The 21975-nt window shown below is 32.4% G+C and overlaps 1 pseudogene across 4 annotated transcripts in view; it reads left to right on the plus strand.

Moving 5' to 3' along the window:
* The window catches only part of LOC118187875 (toll-like receptor Tollo pseudogene), a 501926-nt pseudogene extending 481179 nt beyond the window's left edge, over window positions 1-20747 (plus strand). For all 4 annotated transcript variants that reach the window (XR_015040894.1, XR_015040893.1, XR_015040895.1 and 1 more), the window contains one exon: window positions 13315-20747. The product of XR_015040894.1 is annotated as a toll-like receptor Tollo pseudogene, transcript variant X2 (transcript). The remainder of the gene's footprint in view (window positions 1-13314) is intronic.
* The last annotated feature ends 1228 nt before the right edge of the window (window positions 20748-21975 follow it).

Genomic DNA, 21975 nt, shown 5'->3' on the forward strand with positions numbered 1-21975 from the left:
GATTTATGGCAACAGGTATAACTTCAAGTTTTCTCAATTGGGACAGCATCATTCTTTAGAAACGCATTTACAGTAAGAAACAGGAACCTTTACATCTCTTCCAACAGTGATTTATAGGAACATATTTAACTACAAGTGTTCCAAATTGGGACAGCATCTTTCTTAGAAACGCACTTGCAGTAAGAAACTGGAACCTTTATATTTCTTACAACAGGGAATTATGGCAACAGATTTAAGTACAAGTGTTCCAAGTTGGGACAGTATCTTTCTTAGAAAAATACTTCCAGTAAGAAACTGGAGCCTTTAATGTTTCTACCAACAGTGATTTGTGGCAACAGATTTAATTATAAGTATTCCATGTTGGAATAACAACTTACAAACGCGCTTCAAATATTTACGCATTTTTACTTCTGCCAACAGTGATTTATGTCAACAGATTTAATTACTATTGTTCCAAGTTGTGTACCTTTCTTAATAAGCACTTCCACTAAGGAACTGGAACCTTTATGTTTCTGCCAATAGCGATTTGTGCCAACAGATGTATGTATAATTTAATAGTCTGATCATGATATGAAAATACGAATTACAATTGTACCTACCGATTTTAAACTTGTGCCTGATAAGCAAAAGGTATGTGCCTACATACGAAGCACTTTTTTTAAAATACATAAAATTTTAATTAAACACACATGTTTTTGAGTAAGATGGGATATAAAACTATGAATTTAAGTGAGATTTTATAAAACGTTTCATTATTTTTTTAAATATAGACAATATTTAGTAAAATTTTAGTAAAAATTTTCGTTTACGCCAGATCTCCTATAAGAGATTCTAATGAATGTATAATTATAAATTTTTTTTAAATATTCAAAACTTAGTACAAAAACTCAAAATTAAAACAAAAAAAATCCTCTTTTCTTCAAAATACTGTCAATAAAATCAATAAATAAATACGAAGAGGTCAGATTTTGCTACAGAACGCAGCTAAAGACGAATAAAACATTTTGGCAAAATTTTATTTCAATATTCTAAATGCATTTTGAGAAATTAACGTAATCGCAATCAAATGTAACGAAAAATACAATTTCGCAGAAAATGCATTTAAAGATTTTAATACAGCACAAAAAATTTTGTAGCCACTTTAGACCTTTAAAACTCGCCATATTTGTATGTTAAGCCCTCTTTTATTTCATTCTTAACTAATTTTGACTTTCTTTTAGCATTTTTCTGGATAACTTTATTGCTTGTAGAGATTGACGTTTCGATTTCTGAATTCGCTGTTTGTCTATTCCCATGTAGCTTTCAAGCATAATGGAATTAATTTCCATTTCTATATACCTGAAAATAGGTAAAAGACCTAAATATCTTAAATTAAATAATAATACAGCAATATGTAAATATAAAAGCAATGTTTTCAGTTGGAAAAGAATTTCTTTAGGTAAAATAGTCCTCAAAAGTTTATTAAAACACTCATTATTGTTTTGAGTCTTCCCATGTAGGCATTTTATCAGCAAAGTGTCACACAGTGAAAGATGTATTGCTTTTACAGCTTTTATATTGTTTAATAATTAGAAAATAGTTTAAACTTATTGTTCACATTTTTACGACCCTTTAAATGCCAACTTCCGGCATCCAAAAATTCACTTGCGGTTTATTTTTGATACTATAACTTTCTTCTAGTTATCGTAAAAACAAAAATAAAGCATTTAGGGAAACTTAAATGTATGGCCTATAAAATGAATAAATTAAAAAAAAAAAAAAAAAAAATTCGAAAATTTTCACCAAAACGATGAATTTAGGGTAGGCACATACCTTATATTCATGTAATTGGAAAATTTAATACCCTTTTAGAAAAGTAAAAGTAGCTTATTCTTTAATGAATTCCGTAAGTAATTCAAAAATTTTCACTGGAGTTGTAGAATTTCAAAAAGTATGTTGTATTTTTTCATGAACTAGAGATTTGGATTATCTTGAGTTAACCTTTTGAAGACGGGATTTGAAAAGACGGGGTTGTCCACTTTAGTGGCCATGTCCTTTTCCCCCATTTTCCAGGCTAAAAAGTGGTGTGAAATGTTAAATTTGACGTCCCTGGAGTTTTAACCACTTATCTCTTTCAAAGGTCTTCGTTTTGCGACATAGATGCACCCCTCTGAGAATCCATTAAACTACACACAAGAATCTTTGTTGCAAATAGGAGGTGATTTCTTAAAGGGGGAAAGCATTCGGTTCAAGATTCCCCGACCATTGGTAGCTTTTGCTGCTACCAAAGCCCCGGCCTCAAAAGGTTAAACCCGTATCATATTTACTTACACAAAACACAGGAGGCAGTTTTTTTATCGAAATGCGTTTTTCCAAGAATCGTTTGAACAGCGTAATATTTTACGAACATACCACCGATAACAGAGACAGCGGTTTGCGTCGCTGACTGCCGTACCGGCGGGTGAGGGTTCGAATCCCGAAGAAGGCGTCAATGTTTGTAAATGAGTACTGCGCGGCAGGGGGGCACTCTAAATATGCGGCGTTTTGAAAGTCCTCTGGATTGATTGTTGGCACTGGAAGAGGGATGGGAGATCCTCGAACCCTTCACCCTTATTCTCTCCATCGCACTGTATGGTGCTCAAGGCTTTTGCCAATGACAGGCGTAGTCTAGCCCTCCTTGCCACTATGACTTTCTTGAGCTTGTTACGAAGTTACTATCAGATAAGTGAGTCAAGTCACAACACACAGCGAACTAACCGTAATGTCCTACAATGATAGCCAAAATGGTGTAATGGACTCTATGTCTTTCATAGTTCAACAAAGCAAAACCAGGAATGGTCATGAGACGTAGCTATGTGACGTAGCTATGTAAAATTCATGGAAGAAACAATTTCTTGAAAAACTGCAAATCGTGGCATACTTAGAACCGCATCCAAATCAAAATCTCGCTTACATTTGTGTTCGCTTTCCTGAAAACAATATAAAAATATGTCATACATGTTTGGTTATTATTCAGAAGCTTAAAATGGAATTCGAAGGAAAACTGGAGTTTATATAAGCTAGAGAAACGTTTACGCCAGACCGGATAAAGGAGATATTCCAGACTTCGACCACTCGGTTAACCTTTCATAATAGGATTTCTCTCCTTCTAAGAGGTTTCTCATTCTTGTGACTGTCTTTGCATTTTTCAAATTTTGTCGTTTTCCCTGTTGTTGGGAATATGCATTTTCTGTGTTTCTATGAATATTATTTAGCTACTTTTTAGGGATTCGTGTTTTTCCATTCCCTTTATATCTGAAACAACTAGATATATTTTATACAAAACATAGATAGTGAATTTCATAAATACATTAATTATGTGTTTACCTTAAAGAAACTTTGGTCGAAACTATTTTGTAACTTATTTTATTTTAAACGAAAACTTTTAGACTTTTTCATTTATAAACTTTTGTCTTTCACATCTTCTATGAAAGCGTTTTAGGAAATACATAACAGCAGTTAGTTATATTATGAAAATCAAATTATAATTACAAGTATAAGTTCATGTTAGAATTTTTAAAAAAGCAAATTCTGAAAGATTTCAGATTTTATGTTACGCCCAAAGAGAGCTTTTCTTCATTTACATACACATACATTCGAGAGCATTTGGGCTAATGTTCCTTTGGGCGTTAGAAACAGCCTGTCTTTAGAATTTCCGATAGACAATCTCGCGTGTTGGAGATATTTTTATTTTTCTGTACAGTGTTGCCATGGATCGCTCTGAAATCGTTGAGTTTGTTAATCAAAAATTTGGTAATGTTTTATGAAATTTGAAATAAATAATAAAAACATTCGAAATTCAAAATTTGGGCTTCTAGGTGTCCATATTCGGGTGGTGTGTAGTGTCATTAGGTTAATTAGAAGCAGAAAAGATGAAAAATATGCAACCGCCTTCGCCGGGAAGCGAACCACGGAACTCTGGAATACCGGCCCGGCGTGCTACCGTTACACCACGAAGGCACGCTAGAGAAGTGGGATAAATACCTTATATACTCCCCTTTTTAAAGGTCGACTAGGGTTTTAGGGTACCTAGTCGCCAAATCCTGGGTGCGGAGAATCAGCATACACTACCCTTTTAGTTCGGGCACCACTTGTAGAGTCATTAAGATTTTTTTAGAGGCAGAAAAGATGAAAAATATGCAACGGCCTTCCCTGGGAATCGAACCACGGACCTCTGGAATACCGGCCCAGCGTGCTACCATTACACCACGAAGGCACGCTAGGGAAGTGTGAGAAATACCTTATAGGTGGACTACCTTATTCAAACTTTAATGGCTCTAGGTACGTTGTTTTCTGATAATGCGAAAAACATTCACACATTTATGCAAATTCTTCATTATTTAATTTCTTTCAATTTAATACCTGGTGGTAATATTTGGTGGCAACAATTTCAAAAGTGATTCAGACTTTTATAGTGATTCAACGCAAAATCCAGTTTTGAGACTAATAGCCCTCCTGGGCTAAAAACCTTTCTAGTAGCACTTTTACAAGGATTAAGTAAGTTTCTTAAGACATACAGATCACAGTATGCTAAAGAAAAACGACTCTAAAATACATAGCGTTGCGCAGCGTCATGTATACATAAATGCACTGCGCCATTTATATCTTTAACCATTCATTTTTATTTCTTTTCATTGGAAGAGTAATTGTTAATCCTGAAAGTTCTGTACTTTCTGAAACGAAGACATTTTTTAATATTCTGATAAGCCATACAAATACATTTCTTATCCTAAAACCGTACTTTCGATTTTAAATTACTATAGCATTTCTTTTTTCTGAAAGCGAAAAATTAAAATTTGCTAAGTAAAAAATTTGTGTATGTATGAAGAACTTTTATTTAATTTCTACTATTCTGATTATGAGACAGATTCAAATAAAATCGGAAGACCCACGAGTTTGTATGTTTTTGCATCTGTACAAACATTATTTTTACGAAGAAATGACAAGTGTGCTTGCACTAGATCTTTGACGAATATTATGATTTGAGTTATCTTAATAATCTTAACCTATACAAATCTGAGAATAAACGGCATTTCAAAGGGAATAATATTTGCTGACCCAAAATAAATAACTAAATACTGTATAAAACGAGACAGAGCATATTAAAAACAATCCTCAAAATGCCCCACTTATGAAAGTTTCAGTAATATATGCACTGAGCTGCCTTTACTTAAGTGTGCAAAAAATGTCATTCTATGCAATAAATTTCATGCAATAAATAAACTCATTCTATGCAATAAAGAAACTCATTCTATGCAATAAAGAAACTCATTCTATGCAATAAATAAACTCAAGAAAGTCTATAACGGAATGGTGTATGTTTAAAACAGAGTTTCTATAAAATTCAGTGAGACTATCAATTCTTTCTTTCGGGAAAAGTTCGCTGAATAGCGCCAATGCAGAAATTATTTCAGACTATTTGATGATTGTTGCTAAAAGCTGTGCTTTTTTTTTAATTTCAAATTCATTTTATATCTAGCGTAACCTAAGGGATTGTTTTCGCAACGCACTGATTTCCCTCGGTTTATCATTGACCGTTGTTTCATTCTTTATTATCCGTTGTCTTTATTATCCATTGCTTTGTTGGCGCCTCTTGATTTATTGCCAACAGAATGTTTTCAACAAAATCATTGTTCCTTTCATTTTGCTTCTATCGGTTTCCCTAAAATTTATTTAAATAACATTTTAAAAACCGTGAATATAAAAAATTATTTTTAACAAAACCCGATGCTGTAACATTTTCAAAGGCAGATCTTGTATCACCTTGCGAAAGGAACTACTGTAATCGCAAAGAGTTTCGGTTATCATATTTTAACAAAAATATACATTTTGACCACTCTCAAATCCATTTGAACATTTCTTTACGCGACATCTGTATCCCTCACAGAATAAATGATTCTTGTTTCCAAAAAGGATCATAAAATGGGTTTGTAATGGAATCAGAAGGGATTTTTTTCGTGAGTTATATACCTACGTACGTACGCGTCTTGCATAATGTTAAAATTTTGTATGTGGGACTACTATGACATCTAGTTGTACACTTCTCTTTTTATTGCAATTGACCGCAGCAAGCGTATATTGGTAAATTACACATATTTTGCTTTAAAAGTGATTGAATTATGTTGTTTCTTATGCTCCAGTGAAGGTTTTTATGCCTTTAGTTAATCTGCTTGCAAATTGTAGAGTTATCAGCAGCTTAAAAATGTATGCGATGTTAGGCCTAACGTGGCGATTTTTTGTTTACATTTAAAATACTTAGCAGTATAGTACATTAAGACAGTTGGTGCACCAACTGAACTGTCTTTTTGCCCAACTGATCCAGAAGTTATTTTTAAATAATGGTGAACGGAAAATTTCGTCTTTTTACCCGTTGGCTAAATTGCTTGTTTCGCCGAAAATACTCTAATTTTCATCGCAAAAATTGATTTTAGTATTTTTTTCTGCATTCTGCAACTTTTAATGAAGATGTTTTGAGTTTTTAGGCATTTCTATTCAATGAGAACTGAATTGATTGAATGAGACATGTATCTCTAATGAAATTCGAGGAAATAAATTGAAGTGAACTGCACCAGAAATTGTGTATAATATAACCGACGTACTAAGGATGTCTTGTGGTATCCAAATCAGAATGTTTTTAGATGTGTGTTAAGAACTAATAGTTTTATTTTTATAAAATTTAATTTAATTCTGGTCACATTACTATAAATATTGTGAGTTTTTCCTAGAGTTGTTCAATTCTTTGAATAAGGAAACACATTATTATTTATTTAATTGTCTTATTTTCTCTTACTGTAAGACTAATGGTACACACTCAGAAAATCGTACTGTAACTTGAATCAAAGACAACAGACCAGTGGCAACCAACATTGTTCGAATAAATAATGAACGAAGACATTCCAGCTATTATTTCCGGTGGCTGAACTAATTGGTGGTTGCACAAAGATTTTACTTTTTTTTAGATGTAATATAAATACCGGCCTACGTCTCTTCAGCTCTACAAAATACATGTGTCTGCATAGACTCGTAGGCTTTATCTGATTTGCCCCATCTAGGTAATTCAATCCAGTCCAATATAATTCTAATACTTCGAGCAAAAATGTATAACGCATAGAAATGTACAAAGAAAGAAAATCTTAGTTTTTAACAAAACGGCATAGAAAGTATATGTGTTTACTGAAAAATATGTAATTAGCTCTAGGGTCCTAATAGAGATATTTATTTATTCTCATAATTTTGCTTTTGAATCTTGAATCAGTGCATAACAGCGTAATTAAATCCGGTTTCTCTGGATATCTCCGTAATATTTAATTTTTGAGCTTGCCTGTACCAAACACGAATTATCAGTGCCTGGGGACATCATTAAGCTGAATACAATTCTGGAGTGTTCTTGAAGATATATTTATCTTTCAAAAATCGATGTGAAGTGCTTTCCAGTGCATTATGTATTTGGTGCTTAACTTTCAAACTAATCATGTGGCAGATTTCAGGGGAGAAAACAGGGTATTTCATTCAATCAGAGTGAACGGTATTAAGCAGTGGAATTTTATCGTACAAGACTTTTAAACCTGAGAAGAAAGAAACAAAAACCCCGTCATTTTGTAGGAATTTTTTTTTTTTTTTTTGCGCTCATTCCTTTCTCATAACCTAATGTTTTCTTCTGATTCTTTTCTGTCTAATTGCTTTTCTCATTTTCAGCACTGAAGCGTTCTAAACTCTCTCTATATAAGACAGGAGAATATTTTTCTAAAGTTCATATTTACTACATTAATAACCAAAACCTTTCAATAATATAATCATTTAAAAACTATTAAATGGTTATATTTTAAATTTTCCGAAAGCACTATATTTCACTATTTCAATACGAAAAGATATTCAGTAAGTTTTTAATATATTTTACGGGATGGTCAAAACACTTCCATGGTATATGAATACTTAGGGACCTATCCGTTCAACCATTCAAAATGAAACTTCAGACATTGTTATTTGAAAGCGTAGGCTTCAGACTCTGATGGAAACAACAGAGTTCTGACAGTTTTTGTTACAATGAAAATATTTCGAAATTTTCGATTGACAACACCGATTTGTTTCCTGCGCAAATTAATCAGAGCACTGAAAAACGCCAAATGGTTTTGGAACACTAAACGTATGATGAAAATTGCTGGCGTAAAACATTGTTAAAGAAGACCGTTGCAAAGGACCTGTCACAACAGAGTGGAGGCGTATCGACGTCACAAAGATATACAGTAAAGCCACGAATCAGAGAAACCGTCTGCAAAGCAATTGTTGTGGAAAAACTTTAATCACTAGAATGGAAAAATTTTGTTCATTGTGCCACACGTGTTCAACAATTGCGTCAACAGCACTTTGAATGTAGAGTCATCTGGCGATCCCCCCCCCGACCACATCCCGATGGATTTCTGGATCTGGGGTTATCTCGGACCTAAAGTGTACACATCAAATCCACGGCATTTATCAGAATTGAAAGATGCCATAAAACGTGAATATATACAGATCTCTCTAGCGATGTTACCTTCGTGATTATTGTCAATGATTCCCTCTCCCATTACAGTTCACTGGAACTTGGGTACGCTGTAAACTTATAAAATTCCAAAGAAATTTTTCTTTCTCTTCTCTTTTGTTGCCATTAATCTGCTACAATGCTCTGGTTTGCAAATATATTAAGCCTGGAATTTTCGTCATACGTGTATCGTTCCAATGCCATTTCTGGTTTTTTTAACGCGTTCATCAAATTATGCAGGGAAACATTGGATGTTGCTATTCAAAAACTTCGAAATATTTTCACTGTGACTGTAACCGTGACAGCTCTATTATTTTAAATCATTACACTCTCGAGCGCACGCTTTTGAATAACAGTGTCTGAAATTTCATATCGATTGGTTGAACGGATTTCTTCCCGATAGAAATTCATATATCGGAAAGAAATATTTTTGACCACCATGTGTATTTTGCATTTATTGATTTTGTTTGCTTAATACCTTTATTATTACTCGTATTGTTCTATTTTATTCCTTAGTCCTTCATTTTGTACAATAATAAAATCTTTCGATACATTAAATTTTACAGAAATTAATGTTTTAAATTATAAAATAACATAGTTCCTCATTACATTCTCAGTGTTTTAATTTAACGTTTGCTGTCTTGCAAGATTAATGTGGTGTAACTTAAATTTAAGATAATTATTATGATAGGTGTAATTAAATTACGATCGTGAAACGATATAATTAAATTGCGATTAAGCTTTAAAAATGTTTTCGTCCTAACGCAGTAAGGTTTTTATATTAATATTTTTAATTTTCTCACCAAGCCATTTCATATCAGTATTTTTAGTGTTTATTTTCATCAAATTTTATTCATTTTGATGGATACAAATCACATCGCCCAAAATTGAGCAAAAAAAAAAAATTAGGAAGAAGAAAAGTAGTTAAAGTATGTTAACATTTACTATTGAAAACTAATAAGTGATTACTTATATTTATTATTCAAATGTGGGTTTGAAAGAATTTTTTTTGTGCTTTTAAATACAGTATAAATTCCAAATGTGATGAATTAAATAGCCGCCTTTATTAGTGAGTCCTGATGTTTACTCTTAATTGTTTAGTAAATTGCAATATTACGATATAATAGGTGGTTCCAGATATTAATATTTCACATTTTCAAAATTTTCTAAAACATTATCTCTAGTTTATATATTCTTTGACAGTGTATTTTCCATGCTGTCTTTTCTCTGTTGAAGTTATTAGCTGTATTGCAGAATTATCTTAATAAGTGTTCTCTTAAACGAGATGAATGTGGTAAATTTTAAAGGCTTTGGAATTGGAAATTCTTAAAGGATCTTGCGATTAATTTTTAATTTAGCATCTGCATACTAAAAACAAAAACAAAAAAAAATATATTATTTTTTCATCATATAAAGGTAGTTTGAGCTGTTAAGATAAGACTATCTTTTCAGAGATGAGAGGAGAAAGAAGAAAAAGAAATAAAAGCGGATTAAATTCGCTGGTTCCTTTTAATACATATTTCAGCAACAGCAAAGCGTGTTTAAATCCATTTTGATTAATAGATTAATATTTGTAAAAATATTTAAATACTTTTATACTTTAGAAATTTAAGATAAATATTGTTATGTTTTTCTTCTTTTTACGTACGTACGATACGGGTACATGGATTTGAGGTAAATAACGACGACACTTGATGAAGTATCAAAATAGACTTTATTAGCCAGTATTATTCAGGACAGCTCCGATAACACGTTTACAGACATCGAAGAACTACTAAAATTACGCTGAAACAATGAGAGACACAGCCTCCAGGCTATGACGGTGGAGACATCTTCATGGCAAAGCACCAGAATCTCTGCTCGGTGGTTCTCGGAAACTCTACGTACTCTCGAGACTCTTCTACAACTCGCGATGCACTCTACGATACACTAGAGTACAGCTCCCGACTCCTCGGTTCACTCGTTCTCGGAGCTCAACATGCTCTAAGATCAAACTCGACGATGCACTCGCTCACTCGCGATACTCTCGATGACACGCTGACGGTCAACTGGCTACTAACTCCGCACGGACTCGCGATCGACTCTCTAGACGAGACATTAACTCCGCACGGAATTACTCTCCGCGTATCTAGCAGGGTTTATATAGCTTTTGGCTTGTGTTCGAGAAAATTCTGGGCTAAACCAGTAAGAATTCGTTCCAGAAGGGTTCTCCATCCGTTCATGGCATATCGCCAATTTTGTCGCTAAACGGGTGATTTCTCGCCAAATATGACAACCCTGACTTCCCTTGGCATTTTCTGGCAACCCTAAACTTGCTTTGCAGGGAAGCTATCTTACCGAGGCTAGACATTTCTTAACAATTTTTTTACTTAAAAAATATCGCATTTTAACTATATGAACAAACAAATATAATAAACAAACTATACCAATTATATATATATATATATATATTGGCCACATATGCCAATTGGAAATAAAAATGGAATTAAAACTGCCTCGACTGCCAAGTTCTTTAAATACTACGCAATCAAAATTCTTCTTCAATATGGATCTAAGCACGCATCTACAGTGTTCCGTCTTTTTTCCTTGTGCTTTTATTATTTTATTATGACAATTAAGCCGGCAAGGATAGTTTCCTGCAGCCTGAAACCTCAATGGAAAATTTAATTCAGCTCTCCAAATCATCGTTTTGTGATAACTCCAAGATAATGTGAAAGAAGTGAATCATCAAATTTGTTTTTTCAGTGTTTAAAAAATAACAGATCATTCTTCTGCTGTGGTGCAAGTATGTGCGACAGAAAATTATTTGCACTTCTGCTTTTTCAACAGGTCAAAAATTATTACATTCGTGTGAATCTAGCTCAGGAACTAAATTATTTAATGTGTTGCGGATTCAATAGTTTTCATTTCAACTTTGGTTAAAATTTCTGCAATTTGTTTTGAGAAAATCTGAAATTCTTGTTCATTAATGTTTCTAATTTTTCATAATTATGTGTGAGCAAATTAAGTAACGAAATTTAAGCTATTTAAATTATTCATAGGGAAGGGTATTAAGATAAGTTTTTATGTTTTTGAAATTTTGTTGAGAATTTTGAATACGAATTTTATAATTATTCTAAAAATGAAATATGAAATTATGGTAAATGCATGTTAAAATTTATGGGTTATTGTGTGTTAAGTATAGTATGATGAGGGTGTACTGGTTCCTTCAACAGAGGCCTGTAATTACCTCTGTACAGTTGTTCCTTTTACCCTCTTCATGCAAGATAATGTTGGAGGCTCTCATTTTATGAATGCATGTAAAATTTTTATATTATTATTATTATTATTATTATATATTTTTATTATGGAATGTATTAGTGCAGTTCTCAAAGGCCAGTTACCTTAATGCGAGGAACGGAGGCCTTTTCAAGTAACTGCCTAGGCACCCTGGGCCACCAGTGCAGAGAATACACTGGTTAGCTCAAGAGGACAGCCCTATTGATGGATATGTTTGTTTAGAAGTATTGCGAGGCTTCCAGTTTGGTAAAATCAGGAATTGTAAATGGAAAGATGATAAAGGTGAAACCATAAATTCTGAAAATATTAATCCTATTATTTATGATGTTAAATTATAATTTATCAGTATGAAAATTAATATCATAAATATTTATAAGTAATCATTAAGTAACAGTTTATTTTGTGATATTCTGTAATAACAAGAACCTTCCCTGAAGAATTATGATTATGTGAATTCTCAAACAAAAAGACTTTTGCACTGAAATGCTGAAAAATTCAATAGGACTCTAAAAGTTAAAAATTTATTAAAAAAAATTGATCTTTATAAATTATACTTTACAGAACAAAAATTTGATGACTTATGTGTTTTGTTTTTTTTCTTTACATTTGCTAGTGCTTTAACTCTTTCTCTTTAAAAAGGCTTCACTGTCGCTACGCCTTTTTCTTTTTGAAGGGGGGGATATGTAAGATAAAAAATATGAAAGCAAACTTCTAAACTTAATTCACTATAACTTCCATTATTTTCTATTTCATTTGAGAACTTCCTCTATCTGTCCTAAAAATAGCGCTTAAGTCTAAACTGCGTCATTCAAATGAATCATGCGATCTTACTTAACCGATAATGCAGATCCCTCTCGACCAATCACCAAATTGCAAACCAAAACTTTTCTCTTCGCGTGCTTCTATCTTTCATAACTACGCACTTCAGCTTTTGCTCGCTACTGTGCTAAGATGTGATTTCGCTGGCTTGCTTTCTATCCCAACAATATCAAAAATGTAAATCTTCTGTGGAAAGGCACGACTAGAGTGCCAAGTGATTGTGGCCACAAATATCAATTGGAAATAAAAATGGAATTAAAACTGCTTCGACTGCCAAGTTCTTTAGATGTTACCAAGTTAGCATTACTACCATACTACGCAATCAAAATCTTCTTCAATATGGGTCTAATCACGCATCTACAGTGTTCCGTCATTTTCCTTGTGCTTTTATTATGACATATATATATATATATATATAAAAATTATACCGATTACTTTTTTCTTGTAACCTCAAATGGGTAAGTTGTAAATGAGAGAAAATAATTATATCCGAAAATTGAAGCTTAATTTCTATCTAATCCCACATACATTCTACTGCTACTTGTTACCGAGAGTGAAAAATATAATTTTGGAAAGTTCCCTTATGCGTCATCAATTGAAATTGTATTCTGAGTTTCTTTGTGCTTAGCTGAATTAACATGACACTTTTTTTCGTTAACGCTATTTTATTTTTCTTCCAGATGGAACCCTGATTCCTGCTAAAGTGGGTTATTTTAAATCGATTCTTCTCGCAGAAAAAAGAAAACAGAAATCTGGAATATCGACCTACAGTTCACCTCAAAAACAGGAAAGAAATCCCATGATTCACGAAAATACCTTGCATGGATGCAAGGAAGTATAAAATGAAACTGGAGAAGTATTTCCTATGAGCCAATCAAGAACACGAGTTGAAAGAGTCAGTCAAAATGGTCTCCAGTGGCACAGAAATTCACTAAGTCCATTATTTTATGGGATATGTAGTTTTAAATCAATAGGAAACACGAGATTTTAGAGTATGATTCAGTCGACCGCTTTTGAAATGGCTATTCTTGCAATCTGACGATTTTGCGTTATTGTACTTCTACATGAACACATGAAATGTTATGGATTTCAAAACGTTCAAATGCTTGGGAGCTATGCTAGAAAAAATAACATGAGGTTTTTTAAGGATTCGTTTATAGCTAGGCTTACATTAATAAATATCAAATGTAAGTAACTGAAGGAAGAATGTATTTTTAAAGATATACTCTCCTTTCTCCTCAGTAAGCTATGAATAAATCACTCGAGACATTAAATCGGAGCCATTCTTTTCTAGTATTTCAATACCTTTTATCATCGTTTAAGAACTGTTGCTTGATGTGCCTTATATGGTCAAGTAATTTTCATATTCCCCGCATTGTTCCTCTTGGCAACAAACTGAAAGCAACACATTTCGTATTTTGTTTGCTTTGCATTTTATGCAACCTCACGAACGCACAAGTCTTTGCAAATGAATGTGATTTATCTAGAATAGATGATGCGTCCAGCGTTGCTATGACCTGCCGCGTGCGGACGTTGCAACACTTGTCTGATGCCAGCAAAACTAATCTGGACGCATCCATATTTCTAAGCATATATTGTGATGATTACAGTTCAGATAACATCATATCTAACGGAACATTTAGCAAGTTTGGTAACGTCGAAGCTTTAAGAATAGAAAACTGCAACATTCCAGCTTTCCCAGATAATGCGTTTTGGGATTTGTATAATCTTGTCAATTTATCGATAAGTTTAAATAAAACAAACTCCAAAATTATTTCCTTCAGGGAAGAGACGTTTGGGAACTTACAAAAACTTCAACGTTTAGAATTAAGCTATAATAATCTCGTAGTGCTACCACCTAATTTATTTTGCAACTTGGAAAACCTGAAAGTTTTAAACCTTACGCACAGTGAACTGGATGATGCACGAAATATAGGACTCGGCTCCATTGAGACCACGCAATGTCTTCCCGAATTGATTGTTTTGGATTTATCGTATAATATACTGAAAAGTATCCCCGATGGCATATTTTCCTCGCTTGTTTCTCTGAAAATACTTTATTTGAATAATAATCAGCTGTCGGAACTTTATCCTTATGCCTTTAGTGGCCTTAGTAGACTACAGAGTTTGGATTTATCTAATAACAGGATCAGCCATCTACCAGAGCAGATATTTCAACAGTCATCTGACATTTTAGAGCTTTATCTTCAAAATAATTCTCTGAGTTCACTAACGCCGAGAGTATTTCAAGGCTTAAGGCAGCTGGTTGGATTAAACTTGAGTTACAATGCCCTCGAAAATGTTATTTCATCAGAAACTCTCGCGGATTTAAGTCGCCTGTTTGTACTGGATTTAAATCACAACCGCTTTCAACTTGTCACGGTGACTAATTTCCATTTAATTAGAAGCCTGCAGATTTTGTACCTCAGTTTCAATTCTGTTCGTAATATTACTGATAATTCCTTCGCTTCTCTGAGAAATCTTCATACCCTGACATTAGCTGGCAATAAGATACGACACATAAGTTCGAATACATTTAGCGGTTTGGAATCTTTAAATTACTTATCTCTCAGCAACAATGATATTGAGAATATTCATCCCCTTGCTTTTGCATCTTGTAAATCAGTTCAAAATTTGAAACTGCGATCGAATAAATTAACAGAGTTCCCTAAGGCATTGAATAGTCTATCATTATTAAAACATCTTGATCTTACCCATAACCGAGTTCATAACATCAGCAATGCAACGTTTCAAGGACTGAAGAATATGGTAAGCTTACACATGTCAAAAAATAAAATTGGAAATATGTCAAAAGGTTGCTTTCAAGACTTAACTTCACTGAAAACACTAGATCTTTCCTATAATAAGATACAATCACTCGGTCACAGCTTATTTGACGATGTTCCTGAATTACGAGTAGCTAAGTTTAACGACAATCATTTGACAGATATAAACGGACTTTTCATGAATCTCCGATTCCTTCATACTTTAAATATCTCTCGGAATAAACTCACATGGTTTGATTATGCTCTTGTACCAACAGATCTTAAAACGTTGGATATTCACGATAACGAAATAGATAGTCTGGGCAACTATTTCGAGCTTGAAAATTTAATGAATCTGAGGAATTTGGATGCATCGCATAATATTATTCGAGAACTACAACCAGAATGTTTGCCTAACAGCTTAGAAGTTGTATCTTTTCGAGTGAACAAAATTTCTGTTATAAGACCTTTCACGTTTATGGAAAAAACCAATTTGTCATTCGTCGACCTGAGGGGCAATGCCATCCGTCATCTTGACATAAATGCTTTTCGTCTTAAAAGTATTCCTTTGAACCACCCGTTGCCGGAATTTCTTCTTTCTAACAACACTTTAACTTGTGACTGTGGTATGGAATGGTTACAGAGGATCAATCATTTTGATGAAAGTCGCCAATATCCTCACATCCTTGATTTGGAAGAGGTCTTGTGCCATGTAACTCTTCCACGGCAAAATACTGTAGTAGCTATGTCTCTCATAAAACCATCAGACTTTTTATGCCGATACCAGATTCATTGCTTTGCTCTTTGCCATTGCTGCGATTTCGATGCTTGTGATTGTGAAATGGTATGCCCGGAAAATTGCACCTGTTATTCCGATCAGACGTGGAATACCAATATGGTAGATTGCAGTCTTCGAGGTTATTCTCACGTACCCCACAGAGTGCCTATGGATGTAACTGATTTATACCTTGATGGTAATGATATGAGCCATGTCGGAAGCCATTCATTTATTGGTAGGAAGAATCTGCGTGCTTTGCATCTGAATAACAGTAATATTCATATTATACGAAACAGAACATTCAATGGGTTGCAGAATCTACTAGTGTTGCACTTGGAAAATAATCACATCACTATAATCGAAGGTCACGAATTCATGAATTTAACAAAGTTGCAAGAACTGTACCTGTCTCACAACCGTTTAAGAACGGTTAAGAATGAATCTTTCAAAAACCTAGTATATCTCAAAATTCTATTCCTAGACCATAATCATATTGTCGATTTTAATATCTGGAATCTCAAATACAATCGAGCACTGACTAAAGTAAAAATTGGACATAATAAATGGAACTGCGAATGCGCTTTTATCGAACGTTTCAGATATTGGTTAACCAAGCATAAATCCATCATTGTAGACGAAGGTAGTGTCCGTTGCTCGTACAATAACTCCACAACCATGCATCTTTTAGAATACAGTAACTCATCCTGTTCGAATTTTAGCGTTACACCATTTCCATCTGCTGAATTTGTTGAAGAATACATGCCTGTGATGATATTGGTGCCCATGTTGCTGCTACTGATCTTAGGTGCCGTATTTTTCTTCTGTAAGTATCGCGACAACATGAAAATGTGGATATATAACAAATATGGTATAAAGCTTTTCGAAAAGAATGATTATCCTGCAGATGGGGAGAAATTGTTTGACGTATTTGTATCTTATTGCAAAAAAGACGAAGCTTTTGTGACTCAAATGGTAGCACCTGAATTGGAGTGCGGATCACCACCTCAAAGATTATGTTTAAGATATCGAGACCTTCCCGTATCGCGTTACATAGCCGAGACGATTTCTGAAGCTGTGGAATGTAGCTTTTGTAGTATTGCTGTGGTATCGGAACAATATCTCAAAAGCGAATGGTGCGTTTTTGAACTAAAGGCATCGCATCATGAGAGCCAGTGTAACAGACGTCATAAAGTCATCATCATCCTTTTGAACAAAGTTGATATGAAGGAACTTGATCCTGATGTCCGAGCTTGTTTCAAGTCTGCTCTAATTGTGCACTGGGGAGACAGAAGATTCTGGGAAAAACTCCGTTATGCTTTGCCTGAAGGCAGAAATCACAGGCACACGAATTGCTCGGATATGAAACTTTCCACAACACTTCGGAGATCATCTCTTTCGAACTCTATAAAACTTGTATAATTGTAAATTATTCTATAATCAATGGATAAAGGAGTTTAAATATCTGCTTGTTGTGTATTTTTCAGCAATGGTGTACAGTTCAGATATTTAAAAAATGATTAAATATATAAATATGTATGGTATATAAGATATGAAAGTGCATTACATAGTACGTAAAAGTGATTTATATCAGAACGATTTATATGTAAAAGGATTTGGAAATTGCACCATTTGCATTCCTGTCTTGAATATGTTCTGTGCAAAATAATGCATTAAAATCTTGTCATAATCTGTAATTCCTTTTTTGCATGTGGTTGTAAATTCCGAAGTGTAAATTTATTGTAATTAAGTTTGAAAGTTCTTTGATATACGTATAAAATGTATGAGTATTTGATCATAATATATTAAATTTTTACATATAATCTGTGTGATGAGAGAAAGTTATAGTTCACAAGTGAAAGGGATTAGTAATGTATATGTTTACAATCAGTTTATCATTTATGTAATTTCGCTTTCGGCTAAATTGTAAATTTATTTAATTTGAACTACATATCTTAAATTTATTTTATGAAATGTCAGCACCGTTTCATGTTGTCAATAAAACTAAAATGGCTCACAGCCTGATAAACCTTAATTTTAAATAACTTAATTTTCAATAAATAAAATAATACCATTAAAAATACATTTTTAATTTCAAAACTTAATTTTAAAATTTTATATATGTCAGTAAAATTTAAATTATTCCATTACGAAATATTTAACTTAGAGCTATAGATACTGATGCTTTGATCTGTGATTTATTTAAAAATAATTTCAATGAAGTATTCTTGTTAAGTTTCATTGATAAATTCGTGTTTATATCTGAAACCTTTGTGTTAAAATGAAAGAAACAATTATCAGTTTATCTGAACATGTCATAGCAAGTTCATGTTATTTATTTTGTTGTAATATCTTTATATAAGTAGATAAAGCTTTAAGATAAAAAACCCTGATTATGTGACTTGTTATTTAAAAATATAAAGTCAAATACCTCTCTGTTTTTTAAGTAAAAAATATTAACTGAAAATTGAATTTATGTATTTTGTTTAACTGGTAAGACACCTGAAAAATTCAAATAGTTGGCTATAATATTTAAGAATATTTTATATATTTTATGTATTTATGTAATATATTAATTTTTTTTTATTTTATGTATTTATGTAATGTAACACATGTTTTTAACATTTCTCAATTACCACTAAAAATACTAAAATGATTTTACATTTCAAACACAAATTTTATTTACATTTCAAACACAAGATCTTCAATAATACTGGAAAATATTGTGAATTTTTCAATAGATCTTGAGAAATGAAAATATTCAATTATGTACAAATTCAACAGAACAAATGACACTACATGTAATATAACAAAATCAAGAAATGTCAAGTTATCCCTCATCTGCATTCTGTAACAAACCTGTCGGATAATTATTTAATTAATCGGAAAATAACTGATGTATAACCGAGCATATATTATTCTTCTGTATTATACATTATTGGGAAAAATATCAATTACAGTAATGTTTAATACAGAGGTTGTTAAAAACCTGTCTTTAAGTATTTAAAAAATATATTCAAGGTCATCTAAAATTATTTCGGAATAGAAATTTGTTCAAATTTATATAATTTATTTTTTATGAGATAAAATGTTTTATTCCATGATTTAGTGTAATAATCTTCATCTTTTAATTTTTAATCTTGTATTCCAATTTAGTTTATATTAATTTGCAATGAATTCCAATTTAGTTTATATTAATTTGCAATGAATTCCAATTTAGTTTATTTTTTTTAAATGTACCAGCAACTATATTATTAAAAACCAATATTATTTTCTCTAATCCTGTAATCATCCTCTTACAAATTCTCGTAATTTCAACAATACATTTTTAAAAGGAGGCTTACTATAAGCAACTATTATATTTTAAAATAATGTTTTCCATACATTATATATGATGAATATTTTAAATTGCAAAGTATACCCGCTAATTCTGCAAATTTTCGCATGCAATTTCATTGTGAGGTAGGCAATTTTATTTCTTTATTTTAAACTTTAATAAATATTAGTGGTAAAATTTTCATGTAAGTAAATTAAAACGGAATCTAAAAAAGTGTAAATGGTCATTTTAGAAAGACTATAAAAATGTGGAAAGGTTTCAATATTTTATAGAATACTTTTAATAAAAAGTTAAAAATTTATTATTATTTCAGGTTGTGTAAAATATTTGTGATCGTATTAATTAATTTTTATACAGAAATTTTAATAAGAGATTGTGTTATAATTCCAATGGAAGTAAATTAAACATCTAAAATGTCTAAATTCAATATACGGGTCTAGAATTTAATACGGGGGTTATTTCAGACAAGATATGAAAAAAAAATATTCTTCGAATTGAAAGGATGTGAGTTTTTCCAGAATATTTTTGATAAGAAATTAATCAATTGGAATAGTGTCCTCTTGTTTAAAATATCTGTCTTCTTCGTTGACCCATTATTAAATTTAGTAAACCTGGTTGAGTAGCAGAGCTTTCAGATCAAAACACATCTTGTATAGAAAATATTTACGTTATATTAACTACCGAAACATTTATATGATTTTAGAAAATCAATTTAAAATTTCTATGATTTTAGAAAAAAAAAACTAAAGTTGAAATAATGAAATTGCATGCTGAATACTGATACTGATGAGTATATAAATATGAACAGTTACATTTTAAATGTATACAAAATAAAAACTTCAATCGAACATTCTTTGAAAACATTTTTATCTAAAGAAGAGGAATTTGCAATTTTTTCCGAGAGTGTTCTCATTTTTCTTTGTTTCATAATATGTTATTAAAATTTAATTATAGTATTAAAAACGAAAATAAGTTTGAAGTGTGATTTACATTCTGACGATAACTGAATGGTGTACATTCGCTTATTTTCAATTTAATAGGCACAGTATGGTGTATGAAATATGCCAGTGATACAATAAGTAACTATATATTTGATTGTCTTCATGAGTTTGTATGTGTGTTGACTAAATGAAACTTCAAATAATATATGGATCCTATGTATCCGACTATCAAGATTGAGTCAGTGTGATTTTTGTTCCAGATATGTATGAGAAATAAAACTGAATGCATGACATATACATTGTATTGGGCTATTTATTACAGAATGGAGTGAACATATTACTATTTATTGCATAATATTTTACATAATCAAAACCTAGAAAGGCAATGTATCTCACAAAGTGGTTTACTCTTGCAAAAAAATATTACAGCAATAGTACGAACAAAATTCAAATCACAAGCACATTTCAGTAGCAGCTTTTATTTAGTTTTTATTGTACATTTAATAACGTTATGTTTAAACAAAATAGTTTTCTTTGAACAAAATGTTCTTTAATTAAATAAGATTAAAAATACTGCTTTATGACATCTGCAGTTGTACAACAGTCTAAGATGTAATATTGTAATACAAATGACGTATAGCATGTCATCTTAGTTATCAGTGATTCTATCGCTCTGTATATCTGTATAATATTCTTAGCGTTTTAATCACTCATTCATAACATGGGTTTTTATAGCAATAGTCATACTATAGACATACCTTTCAACTTCATAAAAAATGGTATTTACTGACATTGCGAATTTTTAAAAAGTCTAATGACACGTGACAACATAACTGAATATCAAATAAAATAAGAAACATCGATGAAAAAAATGAACATCAATAGATCTATAAACTCAGGGTGTTCCTGGCCACCTTGTAGCGCTCCCAAATTGAAATACGCCGAAGGGCAGGGTATTCGCGGAAATGTGGCAAGTCCATGTCTTCCTTAAGATTGCGTACCGAACAAAGAGCGTCAGGAGCGAATTAGCTAGAGATGCTTACGTAATTTAACTTTTTCATCTGCCCCCTCATTCATTCGGCTATTCCCCAAAATTGGCGTGGAACTGAAAAGAGCCTAGCCCCTCCCCCTAGCACACTGCAGATCTCATCTTACCCAATAGGAGTACTCTTCCACACTGCCATTACTTCTGGATATGTCAGATCTGCTATCTCTTCACGCCTCAATTTGCTCATTGAATTACTATTTTTTGTGAACTTGTACGATGCAATTTTCGACGTTTGAAAAAAGATACCATTACTATACTGGGATAGGCCTTCGCCCAGGAACCAACTATAACTGGACGTTAGTTAACCGAGGAACAATGCGACAGATTTCTCTCTAAATCATTTGGCTACTTCAAGAATCTGTGGAAACAATGATTTATTTCCATATCTGCGAGTTCTTGGAAAATGGATTCCTTGAGGCTGATATTTAAAGGACAAAAGCTCCTTTCTTAGAAAAGAAATGGGCGGCCTTAGTAC

This window comes from Stegodyphus dumicola, chromosome 4 (genome assembly GCF_044657685.1).
Source record: "Stegodyphus dumicola isolate Sdum_Otavi_A_Nest chromosome 4, ASM4465768v1".
NCBI lineage: Eukaryota > Metazoa > Arthropoda > Arachnida > Araneae > Eresidae > Stegodyphus > Stegodyphus dumicola.